This window comes from Pristis pectinata, chromosome 12 (assembly GCF_009764475.1).
Source record: "Pristis pectinata isolate sPriPec2 chromosome 12, sPriPec2.1.pri, whole genome shotgun sequence".
Taxonomy (NCBI): Eukaryota; Metazoa; Chordata; class Chondrichthyes; order Rhinopristiformes; family Pristidae; genus Pristis; species Pristis pectinata.
In genome coordinates, this window is record NC_067416.1 from 49,865,581 (window position 1) to 49,879,880 (window position 14,300).

Here is a 14,300-nt window from a genome sequence, read left to right on the forward strand (position 1 = left end):
CTGTGTACGCTTGTATGTTGTCTTTGCAATGAAGAGTTTGAATGAAGCTAAGTATGCTTTTCATCGGATGTCACTGGTGTGTTTCTCGCGTAAGTGCGGATCAGGCAGAGCAAGCATCACACTGAGGAACCTGCTCCTGGTCAGAACTAGCACAGGATCACAGACCATATTAATTTCCATGAGGATTGTCGGGCAAAGAATGGAGGTTTTCCCTGTCTCCATTCTTTGCCCGACAATCCTCATGGAAATTAATAATTAACAGTAATGACTCTAAAGGAAAAGAACTTCTTAAAAGTTATTTTCCTTCAGAGTCGTGGAATTATGCAGCACGTAAACAAGCCCTTCGGCCCAACTCGTCCGTGGCAACCAATATGTTTATCTGAGGTAGTCCCATTGGCCTGTGTTTGGCCCATATCCCTCTGGGCCTTTTCTAACCTGTCCAAATTTCTTTTAAATGTTGCAATTGTGCCTGCCTCCACCACTTCCTCTGGCAGCATGTTCCACTTTCCCACCAGCTGCTGTGCGAAAAAGTTGGCTCCCAGGTCCCTTTCACATCTTTCCCCTCTCGCCTTAAATTCAAGTCCTCTAGTTTTAGACCCTGGGAAGAAGACTGTGACCAGCCACCTTATTTACACCCTTCATCATTTTATAAACCTCCATAAGGTCACCCTTCAACCTCATATGCTCCAGGGAAAGAGGTCCCAGCCTATCCAATCTCTCCTTATAACTTGAGCCCTCCAGTACTGGTAACATCCTTGTGAATGTTTTCTGCACCGTTTCCATCTTAATGACATCCTTCCTACAGCAGGGCAACCAGAACGGCACACAATACTCCCAAGTGTGGTCACACCAACGTCTCGTACAGATGTTACATGACGTCCCAACTGTTGTACTCGGTACCCTGACTGATGAAGGTAAGCATGTCAAACACCTTCTTTACGACCCTATCTACCTGTGTCACCATTTTCAGGGAACTCTGGACATGTATCCGTAGGTCTCTCTATTCTACAACACTCTCCAAGGCCTTACCATTTACTGCACAAGTCCTGCCCTGGTTTAACTGACTAAAATGCAACACCTTGCACTTGTCCAAATTAAACTCCATCTGCCATTCCTTGGCCCATTTCCCCAGATCATTGTATTCTATTATAATCTTAGATAATCTTCTTCACTGAGCACTACACCATCAGTTTTGGTGTCATCTGCAAACTTACTAACCATGTTAACAACATATTATCCAAATCACTAATATAGATGACAAACAACAGTGGACCCAGCACCAATCCCCACAGCACACCACTGATATCAGGCCTCTCATGTGAATAACAATCTTCTAGCACCACCTTCTGGCTCCTTCCACTCAGCCAGTTTTGTATCCAATTGGCTAGCTCACTCACCATGGATCCCATGTTCCAGACCAGCCTACTATATTGACAACGTCTGCTGCCCTGCACTCATCAACCCGCTTTGTTGCCTCCTCATAAAACTCATTTGAATTCACGAGACACATAAAACCATGCTGACCATCCCTAATCAGTCCTTGACTTTCCAACTTGTCCCTCAGAATCCTCTCCAGTAACCTTACCACCACTGATGTTAGGCCTACCGGCCTGTAGTTCCCTGGCTTCTTCTTGTATGCCTTCTTAAATAAAGACACAACATTGGCCATTCCCAGTCTTCTGTGGCTAAAGATGATGCAAATCTCTCTGCCAGGGCCCCTGCAATTTCTTCCCTAGCTTCCCACAATGTCCTAGTATACACTTGACCAGGCTCTGGGGATTTATCTACCTTAGTATGCCTTAAGACTGCCAGCACATCCTCTTTTGTAATGTGGATAGGTTCCAATGCATCATTATTTATTTCCCTTAACTCTCTAGCCTCCAAGACCAACTCCACAGTAAATAAAGATGAGGAATAATCATTTAACTACTCGTCCACCTCCTGTGGCTCCACACATAGACAACCACATTGATCCTTAAGGGGGCCCATTCTCTCCCTAGTTACCCTTTTGCTCATAATACATTTAGAAACATAGAAACCCTACAGCACAATACAGGCCTTTCGGCCCACAAAGTTGTGCCGAACATGTCCCTACCTTAGAAATTACTAGGCTTACCCATAGCCCTCTATTTTTCTAAGCTCCATGTACCTATCCAAAAGTCTCATAAAAGACCCTATCGTATCCACCTCCACCACCGTTGCCGGCAGCCCATTCCACGCACTCACCACTCTCCGAGTAAAAAACTTACCCCTGACATCTCCTCTGTACCCACTCCCCAGCACCTTAAACCTGTGCCCTCTTGTGGCAACCATTTCAGCCCTGGGAAAAAGCCTCTGACTATCCACACGATCAATGCCTCTCATCATCTTATACATCTCCATCAGGTCACCTCTCATCCTCCGTCATTCCAAGGAGAAAAGGACGAATTCACTCAATCTGTTTTCATAAGGCATGCTCCCCAGTCCAAGCAACATCCTTGTAAATCTCCTCTGCACCTTTTCTATGGCTTCCACATCCTTCCTGTAGTGAGGCGACCAGAACTGAGCACAGTACTCCAAGTGGGGTCTGACCAGGGTCCTACATAGCTGCAACATTACTTCTCAGCTCCTAAATTCAATTCCACGATTGATGAAGGACAATACACCGTGTGCCTTCTTAACCACAGAGTCAACCTGTGCAGCTGCTTTGAGCATCCTATGGACTCAGACCCCAAGATCCCTCTGATCCTCCACACTGCCAAGAGTTTTACCATTAATACTACATTCTGCCATCATATTTGACCTACCAAAATGAACCACTTCACACTTATCTGGGTTGAACATCTGTCACTCCTCAGCCTAGTTTTGCATCCTATCTATGTCCCGCTGTAACCTCTGACAGCTACAACATACACTATCCACAACACCTCCAACCTTTGTGTCATCAGCAAACTTACTAACCCACCCCTCCACTTCCTCATTCAGGTCATTTATAAAAATCACGAAGAGTAAGGGTCCCAGAACAGATCCCTGAGGCACACCACTGGTCACCAACCTCCATGCAGAATATGACCCATCAACAACCACTCTTTGCCTTCTGTCAGCAAGCCAGTTCTGGATCCACAAAGCAATGTCCCCTTGGATCCCATGCCTCCTTACTTCCTCAATAAGCCTTGCATGGGGTACCTTAACAAATGCCTTGCTAAAATCCATATACACTACATCTACTGCTCTTCCTTCATCGATGTGTTTCGTCACATCCTCAAAAAATTCAATCAGGCTTGTAAGGCAGGACCTGCCCTTGACAAAGCCATGCTGACTATTCCTAATCATATTATACCTCTCCAAATGTTCATAAATCCTGCCTCTCAGGATCTTCTCCATCAACTTACCAACCACTGAAGTAAGACTCACTGGTCTATAATTTCCTGGGCTATCTTTATCCCTTTCTTGAATAAAGGAACAACATCCGCAACCCTCCAATCCTCCGGAACCTCTCCCATCCCCATTGATAATGCAAAGATCATCGCCAGAGGCTCCGCAATCTCCTCCCTCGCCTCCCACAGTAGCCTAGGGTACATCTCATCTAGTCCCGGCGACTTATCCAACTTGATGCTTTCCAAAAGCTCCAGCACATCCCCTTTCTTAATATCTACATGCTCAAGCTTTTCAGTCTGCTGCAAGTCATCACTACGATCACGAAGATCCTTTTCCATAGTGAATACTGACGTAAAATATTCATTAAGTACCTCTGCTATTTCCTCCGGATCCATGCACACTTTCCCACTGCTACACTTGATAGGTCCTATTCTTTCACGTCTTATCCTCTTGCTCTTCACATACTTGTAGAATGCCTAGGGGTTTTCCTTAATCCTGCCTGGCAAGGTCTTCTCACGGCCCCTTCTAGCTCTCCTAATTCCCTTCTTAAGCTTCTTTCTGTTAGCCTTATAATCTTCCAGATCTCTAACATTACCTAGCTCTGAACCTTTTGTAAGCTTTTCTCTTCTTCTTGACTAGATTTATTACAGCCTTTGTACCCTATCATAACTTCCCTGTCTCATTGGAATGTTTGTTGAATCTCTTAGGATTCTCCTTCACCTTATCTGCCAGAGCTGCCTCATTTCCCCTTTTTGCCCTCCTGATTTCCCTCGCGTGTACTCCTACATGTCTTACACTCCTTGAAGGATTCACTTGTTCCCAGCTGCCTGTACCTGACATACGTCTCTTTTTTCTTGACAGCATCTCAATATCCCTCGTCAACCAGAGTTCCCCAGTCCCACCAGCCTTGCCCTTCACTCGAGCAGATACATGCTGTCCCTGAACTCTCTCATTTTAAAAAGCCTCCCACTTGTTGGACATCCCTTTACCGGCCTCTCCCAATCAACCTTTGCAATTTCTTGTCTAATGCCTTCAAAGTTTGCCTTACCCCATTTTAGGAGTTTAACTTGCGGACCAGTTCTAGCTCTTTCCAACTATTCTTAAACGAATAGAATGATGGTAACTTGTCCCAAAGCGGTCCCCCACTGACACTAGCCCTGCCTCATTGCCCAGTAGGAGGTCCAGTCTTACCACATCTAGTCGGGCCATCTACGTATTGTCTGAGGAAACTCCCAGACACATTTAATAAATTCCATCCCATCCAAGCCCTTTGTGCTATGGCAGTCCCAGTCAATGCGAGGGAAGTTGAAATCACCTAATATTACAACCCTACTTCTCTTATGGCTATCTGTGATCTCCCTACATATTTGCTCCTCTAATTCCCACAGACTACTGGGGGACCTATAATATAATTCCAAAGTGATCATCCCTTCTTATTTCTCAGTTCCATGCAGATAGCCTCACTGCACAGTTCCCCCAAGGATATCCTCCTTAAGTACTGCTGTGATGTTCTCCCCAGTCAAAAGGACAACTCCCCTTCCTTTCTTACCTCCACCTCTATTATGCCTGTAACATCTGTACCCTGGACCACTGAGCTGCCAGTCCTGCCCCTCTCCCAACCACGTTTCTGTTATGGCTGTAATACCCCGGTCCCATGTATCAATCCATGCCCTTGGTTCCTCTACCTTACCTGTCAGAGTTCTTACTTCAAAATAAATGCAGTTTAGTTCAATGCTTTTAATTATTTATTAAGTTTTATTTGAGTTAACCTTTTAGAATTAATTATTTATTTCATTTTTAAAGGGCTTTGAATGTTGGAGATATTTAAAATTAAAGTCAATAACACTCTGACCAGCCAGTCCTCATCCCAGCTTCATTGGCTGGCAAGGACTGCAGGGAAATGTTTTTGGGCAGGGTCTTTGCTCCTTTCTGCCCATGATCCAGGGTTACAGTGCAAGGACAGTCCAGCTGCTCCCTGCCAGTGTTTACGCTGCACAGCAGTCTCCTCACGTAACTCACCCACTCCCTGCAGCAGCATATTCCACATTGTTTTCACCCCCTGTACATACTGTGTATAATTTACTTCATACATTACACTATGAACATACTGTGTGCTGTTCTACATTACTGCATTGTATAATATACAATACAACAGCACCTAAGACAGAATCGCACAGCATGGAAACAGGCCCTTCGGCCCACTAAGTCTATGCCAGCCAACGAGTATAAACCCTACATTAATCCCATCATTAATGGTCACAGCTGTGAGGCGAAAATGGCTAACACGAGGGGAGCATCATTTTAAGGTGATTGGAGGAAGATATAAAGGGGATGTCAGGGGTAAGTTTTTTTTCCCCCACACAGAGAGTGGTGGGTGTGTGGAACACACTGCCGGCAGAGGTTGTGGGGGCAGATACATTAAGGACGTTTAAGAGACTCTTAGATAGACACATGAATGATAGAGAAATGGAGGGCTATGTGGGAGGGAAGGGTTAGATAGATCTTAGAGCAGGATAAAATGTCGGCACAACATCGTGGGCCAAAGGGCCTGTACTGTGCTGTAGTGTTCTATGTTCTATATTACTTGCCCCACATTCCCATTGACTCCCCCAGATCCTAGCACTCATCTGCACACCAGGGGCAATTTACAGTGGCCGATTAACCGACCAACTTGTACATCTTTGAGATGTGGCCGGAAACCTAGGAGAAACCCATGTAGTTACAGGGAGAACATGCAAATTCCAGAAGCCGGGGTTGAACCTGGGTCGCTGGAGCTGTGAGGCAGCAGCTGTACTAACTGTGCCACCCCTTCACCAGAAATAACATTCATCTATGATACTATGACTAGATACTGCTGTTGAAATGATGGTGAAACTACCAACAGCTGCTGTTACTAGTGTGAAAACTGACAGCAGTCACAATTTCACCCAGACCCAGACTGGAGTCAAAATATTACACCACCCCCCCCCCCCCCCCCCCCCCCCCCAACTTTCCTCTTTTGTGAATCTCCTTAAAACCTAGCGTTTGACCAAATACAAACAGTGTATTAGGATTCCCAAAACAAGAGTTGATGTTGTGTTTGGTAAAAAGATACTGCACAAAATAAGGGCTCAGGGTATTAAGGGCAATACACCAGCATGGATAGAGGATTGGTTAACTACCTTTAGAGATAGGATACACAGGCCCTTTCCAGGCTGGCAATCTATAACTAGTGGGGTGCCTCAGGATCATGGGTGGTGTCTCAGCCATTCACAGTCTATATTTCTGACTTGGGTGAATGGACCCAGAGCAATAATTACAAGCTTGTATTGGTATTGGTTTATTATTGTCACTTGTACCGAGGTACAGTGAAAAACTTGTCTTGCATACCGCTCGTACAGGTCAATTCATTACACAGTACAGTTACATTGAGTCAGTATAGAGTGCATTGAGGTAGTACAGGTAAAAACAATAACAGCACAGAGTAAAGTGTCACAGTTAGAGGAAGTGCAGTGCAATAAGGTGCGAGGTCACAACAAGGTAGATTGTGAGAGGTCAGAGTCCATCTCATCTTATATAAAGACATACCAGAAAGTAAAGTGCAAGGAGGACCCAAGAAGTTTCCAAAGGGATCTGGGCAGATTAAAGGGGTAAGCAGAAAGAAGGCGGAAAGAGCATAATATAGGAAATGTGAAATTAATCACTTTGATAGGAAGATTTAAAGATTCATTTAAATTGTGTGAGACTCTTAAATCCAGAGAGACCAGGTTACCTTATACAAGGAACACTGGAAGTTAGCACAAAGGTACGGCAAATAATTAGAAGGCCAAATGGAATGTTCACCTTCATTGCAAAAGGGATGGATAGAATATAAAAATAGGGAAGTCTTCTTACAACTGAACAGGCTGCTGATTACAATGCACTTGGAGAACTGTCTGCCATGCTGGTAGTGAAGAGACTCACTGGATTGATTCCAGGTGTGAAAGACCTGTCTTACGAAGGAGGATTGAATAGATCAGGCCTGGATTGTCTGGGGTTCAGAAAAAGAAGAGTTGATCTCATTAAGACAGGAAATTCAGAGGCCACACAGCAGATAGAACTGCTGCCTCATAGCTCCAGGACTCTGTCTACACTCCTCACTACCTCTGTAAAGCAGCCAGTATTATCATAAACCCAGCCCAAACATTCTCTCTTCTCCCCCCTCCCATCGGGCAGAAAATACAAACGCCTGAAAGCACATACCACCAGGCTCAAGGACAGCTTCTATCCTGCTGTTATAAGACTACTGAACGGGTCCCCTGTACAATAAGATGGACTCTTGATCTCACAATCTATCTCGTTATAGCCTTGCACCTTATTGTCTGCCTGCACTGCACTTTCTCTGTAACTGTAACACTTTATTCTGCATTCTGTTATTGATTTCCCTTGTACTACCTCAATGCACTGTGTAATGAAATGATCTGTATGGATGGCATGCAAGTTTTTCACTGTACCTTGTGACAATAATAAACCAATTTACCAGTTGCCCAGGTTTGATCCTGACCTCCGGTGATGTCTGCGTGGAGTTTGCATGTTCTCCCCTTAACACTTCATAGATATATGTCATAAAAGTATGTTATTCTCCCTCTCTCTCTCTTCTGCTTCCCCCACCCTTACATATTCCAGAGTGGAATCAGATGAATGCAGAATGCAGTTGGCAGAGAGTTCACAAGAGCTTGCAGCAGCGGAGGGGAATGCAAGGAGGGTTTAGAACTGCAGGAGGATATGCTGATATGCACAGGAATACAGCACAGTAATCAGCATTGGTGGTTCAGGGGTAGAATTCTTGCCTGCCACACAGGAGGCTCGGGTTCAATTCCTGGCCAATGCAAAAAGCATGGAATTGTCAGCCTCATCGTTTGCCATAATTGCTTCTCTTCCAGAACTACAACACATGTTGATGGCCACCATGAATAACATTTTAAATACACTAAATAACGTATATTCTTCAAGCTAAATAGAAGTTCAAGAACAAAGGATGTTCCCTCTGTTCTCTTCACCTTACCCCTTCTTGGTAACCAAAACATGATTGTTTTCTAACTTCTGGTTCTGAGAAAAGGTCATGTACCTGAAAAGGCAGATGCTGCCTAACCTGCCGAATGTTCCCAGCAATTTCTGCTTTTATTTCAAGCACCTACAGCTTTTTTGCTTTTCAAAAACTGTTTTGGCGATGTTAATTGAAAGGTAAATGTTGGCCAGGAAAATGAATGTTAATGAGTTGGAATGGTTTAAATTGTCTGGGATACGAGGGACAGGAAGGAAGGAATTGTTCTCTCTTTGTAGGAGAAATCAAGGGAAGGTGGGAAAGTGAAGGTCAGGTTACAGAGCCTCGTGCTGCAATCCGGAACCAGAGGGCATCGTTTGCGGCATGGTAGCATAGCGGTTAGCGCGACGCTATTACGGCGCCAGCGATCGGGGTTCGATTCCCGTCGCTGTCTGTAAGGAGTTTGTACGTTCTCCCGTGTCTGCGTGGCTCTCCTCCGTGTGCTCTGGTTTCCTCCCACATTCCAAAGACATATGGGTAGGGTAATTTGGGTTTAAAAAGAAAGGGGCAGCGTGGACTTGTTGGGCCAGAAGGGCCTGTTACCACGCTGTAAATAAAAAAATTTTTAAAAAATGGAGAAATAAATTGAGGAAGAATTTCTTCTCTCAGATGGCTGTGAATCTCTACAATTCACTACTGCAGAGATCTGCATCATTGAAAATATTCAAGGCAGAGACAGACAAATTGTTGTTGTATGGAGAGTCAATGATTGTGGAAAGAAGCAGAAAAGTTCAGCCAAGGCCAAGATCAGATAAGCCACGACCTTATAGAGTGACACAGGAGGATTTGAGGAGCAATGTAACCATTTCATAGAGTCCTACAGAACAGAAACAGACTCTTCTGCCTATCTCGTCTGCAATGACCATCAAGCACCAATTCGCCCCAATCCTACGTTGATCCCATTTTATTCTCTCCACATTCCACCACTCACTTACACACTAGGGGCAATTTACAGTGGCCAATTAACCTACCAACCTGTATGTCTGGAAACCAGAGCACCTGGAGGAAATGCATGCAGTCACAGGGAGAATGTGCAAACTCCACACAGACAGTAGCGGAGGTCAGGCTTGAACCCAGATCTCTGGCGCTGTGAGGCAGCAGCTCTACTGGCTGCACTCTGCTCCTATTTGTAATGTTTTAACACAGAGCACTGACAGGAAAATATAAAGTACCTCACATATATAAAGTAAGGCAAAAGCACTTGCATTGAACAGAAAAAAAACATCGGCAAGCAAAATCAGAAAAACCTGAAGATGATTTTTGTAACATAGACAAAAAGAGAAAGGATAAGGAAAGAAAAACTATTTAGGACCAGAAAGGTAATCTGTGAGTGGATGTTCAAAGGGACCTAGGAGTCCTTGCACATAACTCACTGATGGCAGGAGCAGTAGGTGATTAGGAACACAAAATACCTTGACCCTAATTGCAAGAGGATTTCGGAATAAAAAGCCGGCTGTTTAGGATGGAAGTGAGGAGAAATTTCTTCACTCAGAGAGTGGTGAAGCTGGGCAGCTGTGGAGACTCAGATGCTCATTCCATTCCGAACCGAAACTGACAGATATTTGGAGATCAGAGGAACGAGGGAAAGTGGGATAAGGCAGGAAAAAGGTGTTGAGGTAGAAGTTCAGCAATGATCTTATTCAATAGTAAGGAAGGCTGAGGGGGAAAAATGGCTAATTTCCATTCCTACTTATAATGGTCTTATGAGAACTGGCATTGGAAAACCATCACAACAACTCAATGACAGGACATCGCGAGAGCAGTTTGTCCTGTGGGCCATCAATACAGCATTAGAACAACAGCTTGACTTGGCAGGGTACTACAAAACAAAGCACCGGTGAAGCATCCCAAATTCGTTCATGGGCCATTGCAAGTACAAAAGGCATTGACAGGGCACTGCAACCACATCTGGCATTGAGAAGGTATCACAACAGCAACTGGCATTGATATCATGGTACTACTTCAACTGGAAGTGATAGGACATCACAACGACCTGTGGATGGCACATTGTAACGATTCACATTGACTGTACATTACAACAACAACCACCCACAGTCTTGGGATTGGGAGGCCTTCACAAAAGCAATTCCATTTGATAGAACATTACTGTAATAATGGCAGTGAAGGTTCATGTCAACAACAACTAGCAATGACAGAACAATATTAAAATAAGCAGTAGTGGCATAACATTATAATAATAGGCGTTGTTTACACTGTACATAAGAACATAAGAAACAGGAGCAGGAGTCGGCCATCTGGCCCATTGAGCCTGCTCCACCATTCAATAAGATCATGGCTGATCTGGCCATAGGCTCAGATCCACTGACCTGCCTCTTCACAACTCTTAACTCCCCTACTATGCAAAAATCTATCTAACTGTGTCTTAAATATATTTAATGAGGTAGCCTCCATTGCTTCCCTGGGCAGAGGATTCTACAGATTCACTACTCTCTGGGAAAAGCAGTTCCTCCTCATCTCCGTCCTAAATCTATTCCCCTGAATCTCGAGGCTATGTCCCCTAGTTCTAGTGTCACCTACCAGTGGAAACAACTTTTCTGCTTCGATGTTATCTGTTCCTTTCACAATTTTATGTTTCTGTAAGATCCCCTCTCATTCTTCTGAATTCGAGCGAGTATAGTCCCAGGTGACTCAGTCTTTCCTCATATGCTGATCCCCTCATCTCCAGAATCAACCTGGTGAACTTCCTCTGCACCACCTCCAAAGCCAGTACATCTTTTCTCAAGTAAGGAGACCAGAACACAGTATTCCGGGTGCAGCCTCACCAGTACCCTGTACAGTTGCAGCATAACCTCCTTGCTCTTAAATTCAATCCCTCGAGCAATGAAGGCCAACATTCCATTTACCTTCTTGATCGTCTGTTGCACTTGCAAACCAACCTTCTGTGATTCATGCACAAGCACTCCTGAGTCCCTCTGCACAACAGCATGCTGCAATCTTTCACCATTTAAATAATAATCTGATCTTCTATTTTTCCTTTCAAGATGGATGACCTCACATTTAGTAACATTGTACTCCATCTGCCATCTTTGCCCGCTCATTTAACCTATCTTGGTTGACAAGAGATGTAGAATATCTTGTCAAGAGGAAGAAAGAAGCTCACCTGAGGTTTAGAAAGCATAGATCACACAGGGCTCTGGCGAGTTACAAGGTAGCCAGGAGGGAGCTTAAGAATGGACTTAGGAGAGCTAGAAGGGGGCAAGAAAAGTCCTTGGCGAGGAGGATCAAGGAAAATCCCAAAGCGTTCTACACGTGTGAAGAATAGGAGGTTGACTAGAGTGAGGGTAGGACTGATCAGGGACAAAAGCGGTACAAGTGCCTGGAGTCGGAAGAGGTAGGGGAGGGTCTTAGTGAATACTTTGCTTCAGTATTCACCAGAGAGAGAGTGACCTTGACATTTGGGAGGATGGCGTACAACAGGCTGATATGCTAGGGCTTGTCGATGTGAGGAAAGAGGATGTGCTGGAACTTCTGAATAACATTAGGATAGATAAGTCACTGGAGCCAGACGGGATATATCCAAGGTTATTACAGGGAGCAAGGGAAGAGATTGCTGTGCCTTTGGCAAAGATCTTCGTGTCCTCACTGGCCACAGGAGTAGTGCCAGATGATTGGTGGGTGCCAAATGTTGTTCCTTCGTTTAAGAAAGGGAGTAGGGATAACCCTGGGAATTACAGACCAATGAGTCTTACTTCAGTGGTGGGCAAATTACTGGAGAAGATTCTTAGAGCCAGGATTTATAGGCATTTGGAGAAGCATAGGCTGATTAGGGACAGTCAGCATGGCTTTGTGAGGGGCAAGTCGTGCCTCACAAGCCTGATTGAATTCTTTGAGGATGTGACAAAGCACATTGATGAAGGTAGAGCAGTGGACGTAGTGTACATGGATTTTAGTAAGGCATTTGATAAGGTTCCTCATGGAAGGTTCATTCAGAAAGTCAGGAGGCGCGGGATCCAGGGAAACTTGGCTGTGTGGATTCAGAATTGGCTCGCCCATAGAAGACAAAGGGTGGTGGTAGATAGAGTGTATTCTGCCTGGAGGTCGGTGACCAGTGGTGTTCTGCAGGGATCTGTTCTGGGACCCCTGCTCTTTGTGATTTTTATAAAATAATTGGATGAGGATGTGGAAGGGTGGGTTAGTAAGTTTGCTGATGATACAAAGGTTGGTGGTATTGTGGAGAGTGTAGAAGGTTGCTGTAGATTACAACAGGATATTGATAGGATGCAGACCTGGGCTGAGAAGTGGCAGATGGAGTTCAACCCAGATAAGTGTGAAGTGATACACTTCGGGAGATCGAATTTGAAGGCAGAATACAACGTTAATGGCAGGACTCTTAGCAGTGTGGAGGAACAGAGGGATCTTGGGCTCCACGTCCACAGATCACTCAAGGCTGCCGCGCAGGTTGATAAGTTTGATAAGAAGGCGTATGGTGTGTTGGCCTTCATTAGTTGGGGTATTGAGTTCAAGAGCCGCCAGATAATGTTGCAGCTTTATAGAACTCTGGTTAGACCACACCTGGAGTATTGTGTTCAGTTCTGGTCACCTCATTATAGGAAGGATGTGGAAGCTTTAGAGAGGGTGCAGAGGAGATTTACCAGGATGTTGCCTGGATTGGAGAGCATGTCTTATGAGGATAGGTTGAGTGAGCTGGGGCTTTTCTCTTTGGAAAGAAGGAGGATAAGAGGTGACTTGATAAAGGTGTAAAAGATGATAAGAGGCATAGATCGTGTGGACAGTCAGAGACTTTTTCCCAGGGCGACAATGGCTAATACGAGGGGACATAATTTTAAGGTGATTGGAGGAAGATATAAGCAGGATGTCAGGGGTAAGTGTTTTTTTTTTACACAGAGGTGGGTGTGTGGAACGCACTGCCGGCAGAGGTTGTAGGGGCAGGTACATTAGGGACATTTAAGAGACTCTTAGACAGACACATGAATGATAGAGAAATGTGGGGCTATGTGGGAGGGAAGGGTTAGATAGATCTTAGAGCAGGATAAAATGTCGGCATAACATTGTGGGCCGAAGGGCCTGTACTGTGCTGTATGTTTTATGTTCTATCTACATCTCTCTGCAGACTCTCCACATCCTCTGCACAATTTGCTTTTCCACTCAATTTAGTGTCAGCAACAAACGTAGATACGTTACACTTGGTCCCCTCTTCCAAATCGTTAATGTATACCGTGAACAGTTGCGGGCCCAGCACCGACCCCTGCGGCAACCCGCTCACCTCTGATTGCCAACCAGAGAAACACCCATTTATCCCAACTCTCTGCCTTCTATTGGTTAACCAATCCTCTATCCATGCTAATACACTACACCCAACTCCATGTATCCTATTTTATCCATTAGTCTCGATAAAATAGCTGTCATTAATGAGGTAGTGAATAGCAAACTAGTGGGCATAAAGGTAGACAAGTCCCCTGGTCCTGATGGGATGCATCCCAGCATACCGAAAGAAATGGCACACACAATAGTAGAGGCAGTTGGGATAATTTACCAAAATTTCTCTGGACTCTGGGCAGGTCCCAGTGGATTAGAAGACAGCAAATATCATGCCACTGTTTAAAAAAGGATGTAGGCAAAAGGCAGGTAGCTATAGGCCAGTTATCCTGCGGCACCTTATCGAGCACCTTTTGGAAATCCAAGCATACAACATCCACCTGTTCCCCTCTATCCACTGTGCTCATTAAATCCTCAAAGAACTCCGGTATGTTTGTCAAACAGGACCTGCCCTTCCTGGAACCACTTCTATCCAGATGTCTCGCTATTTCTTCCTTAATGATAGCTTCAAGCATTTTCCCAACTACAGATGTTAAGCTAACCAGCATCATAACAATAATACACTTACTAATGCATGCAATAA

The 14,300-nt window shown here is 44.7% G+C and overlaps 1 long non-coding RNA gene and 1 other non-coding gene across 2 annotated transcripts in view; one reads left to right on the forward strand and one right to left on the reverse strand.

Moving 5' to 3' along the window:
• LOC127576634 (uncharacterized) overlaps nucleotides 1-14,300 on the reverse strand; it is a 30,681-nt gene that overhangs the window by 11,931 nt on the left and 4,450 nt on the right. The window lies entirely within an intron of this gene.
• trnag-gcc (transfer RNA glycine (anticodon GCC)) lies at nucleotides 8,136-8,206 on the forward strand. Its single transcript has one exon. It is a non-coding gene; the product is annotated as a tRNA-Gly (tRNA).